This window comes from Condylura cristata, unplaced genomic scaffold, assembly GCF_000260355.1.
Source record: "Condylura cristata isolate star-nosed mole 26May11 unplaced genomic scaffold, ConCri1.0 scaffold00019, whole genome shotgun sequence".
NCBI lineage: Eukaryota > Metazoa > Chordata > Mammalia > Eulipotyphla > Talpidae > Condylura > Condylura cristata.
In genome coordinates this window covers 29,412,909-29,415,024 of record NW_004567120.1, presented here as the reverse complement: position 1 = coordinate 29,415,024, position 2,116 = coordinate 29,412,909, and the positions used below count along the sequence as shown (strand labels likewise).

The 2,116-nt window shown below is 64.0% G+C and overlaps 1 protein-coding gene across 3 annotated transcripts in view; it reads right to left on the bottom strand.

Annotated features, from left to right (window-relative positions):
• Positions 1 to 2,116, bottom strand: part of BCORL1 (BCL6 corepressor-like 1) — a 59,257-nt gene that overhangs the window by 56,867 nt on the left and 274 nt on the right. The window contains exon 1 of one of the 3 annotated variants that reach the window (XM_012727247.1): positions 1,326 to 1,408. The exons of the other annotated variants lie outside the window; for them this stretch is intronic. The gene's annotated coding sequence lies outside the window, so the exon portion shown is untranslated. Of the gene's footprint in view, positions 1 to 1,325; positions 1,409 to 2,116 lie in introns of those variants that run through there. 3 annotated transcript variants of the gene reach the window in all.

Genomic DNA, 2,116 nt, shown 5'->3' with positions numbered 1-2,116 from the left:
AAGCCCACCACCGAACCCCCCCACTCCCCTACCGCGACGCGCTTGAAGCCTTCTCCACTGGGCCTGCTGTCCGTTCCTCACGCCCCTCAGGACCCGGGGTGTGGGAGCCCTGGGGTTCGCGGCCATCCCTCTTCCCTCCTCCTCCCCGGGCTGGGGGATTGCCCCTGAGCCCGAAACCCGGCCCCGTAACCGGAGCCTCCCTCCTTCCAGCCTTCGGCTTCGCTCTCAGACCCCTTGCCTCCAGGCCTGGCGCGAAACGGGCGGAGAGCTCGCACGCTGGCTCTCCCCACGGCTTGCCGGGGCTAGTCCGAATTGCCCCCGTATCTTCCTCCCTCAATTGAAGCCCCCTCCCCGCCGCGCGCGGCCCGGCAGCCCCCGCCCCTAACAGCGAGGGCAGCGGAGCCAGGGCGCTCCGAAGTCATCCCCCGCCTTTTTTCCAGGGACTCGGATAATTGCCCCTGCCCCCATCACAGCACTCCCACTCCAGAACCCAGGCCCCGCCGCCACCTAGGGGTACCCCTTACCCTATGGCTCCTGCACCCCAACACCGCGGAGAAATCATCCCTGAGGAGAACCCGTCGCACCTCCCCTCTGAGATTGGAGGGTATTTTCTCCTAGTCTCTTCAAGACTTCCTCACAGACAGCAAGCCCCCCCCCAAAAAAAAACAAACCCTTTCTCGCCCTGCCCTGCTGGCCAAGCCTCCCTTCGAATCGTGGGATCCTTGGGTGAGGGGGGAGATTGGGACCAGGTAGTTAACAAGATCGTAGCCTTCACCTCCCTTTTCGAGGACTGGGGTAATTCCAATGGTTCCCCCCAGGATCAACCCGACCCCCGTTTCCATGGAGACCCCCGCCCAGCCGAGAAGACTCTCTCAGATCGTGGCGAACAAGTATCACCTGGCTAAGGGAGAAGGGGGCTAGGAGAAGGTAGGGTAGGGCAGAAATGGGGTACGAAGGTGGGAAGTGGAGGGGAGCTGTCCCGAAGGGAGGGGCGAGGACAGAGCGAGCTCCAGGGAGCGCTACGTCCGGGGACACGAAGAGGACGGCGCCCCCGGGGGGCAAGCCGAGCGGCCGCGGAGCGAAGAAGGGACAGGGCTGAGGAAAGGCTTAAGATAGAAAGAAGCGGGTGGGGGGATATGAGAAAGCCGGGGAGTCAAAGGGGGTGGAGGGGTTGGGGGAGAGAGAAAAAAGACGCACCTGTTCCCGGGTCGGCTCCGCGGGGAGGCTCAGGCCGCCACCCGGGTTCTCTCTTATCCCCTCAGAACCGCCACCCGCCTAGTACTGCCCCGATCTGACGCCCCCCTCCGTCCCTTATCACCACCGACCTCCTTCTCCTCTCTCCGCGGCGGCGGCGGTCGGACTCTAGGAACTGAGAGGAAGAAGGGAGGGCTCAGCAAAGCGGAGGAGACAGAGCCACACACTGGCAGCAGCCGCGGCGAGCGAAAGAGTGAGGGGGAGAGCGGTGTGTGTGTGTGTCTGTGTGTGCGAGCGAAGCCTGGTAGAGTGGGTGCCGGTCGCAGGGCTCGACGGGAAGTGGAGTCCGGCCGGGACCGCGGGCGGCGCCAACCTCAACTCCACCAGACTACAACTCCCAGAATGCCCTCTGCCGGGGGGGAGAAATGGGGAGGAGGAGGCGAAGGGAGGGAGCGAGCAAGGGAGGGAGGGACGAAAGCAAGGAGCAAGCGGCGGCGAAGGGGGCAGAGCCAAGCAGCCCCGGTGACACTGGGAGGGTTGGGGAGGAGGAGGGGATCGCTACGAGGACCGAGCGGATTCTGTAGAGTGAGGCAGTGGTGGCTGCAGCAAGCCGGGCAAAAAGCTAGACTCCCAGGAGAGGCGGAGGCGCTCAATCCGAGGGGCTGCAAGAGCCCCACGGCCCCCACCTCGATGCCCCTTGAAGAGGGAGGTTGAGGAAAGGAAAAGATCAGTACATAGTGGCCAGGGGAAACCTCTTTCTTCCAATGCTGTCCGCCTTAAGCTCGGACCCGACTTTCTCAGGCCACTGGTGCCCTATCTAGTGTGCAAATCCGAAGACCCCAGATCGCCCCCGTCGGGTAACACAAAACAAACGCATTCGGTCCCCTTCTCCCTGGGGCCTGAGAGAGGCTCCCTTTGCTGG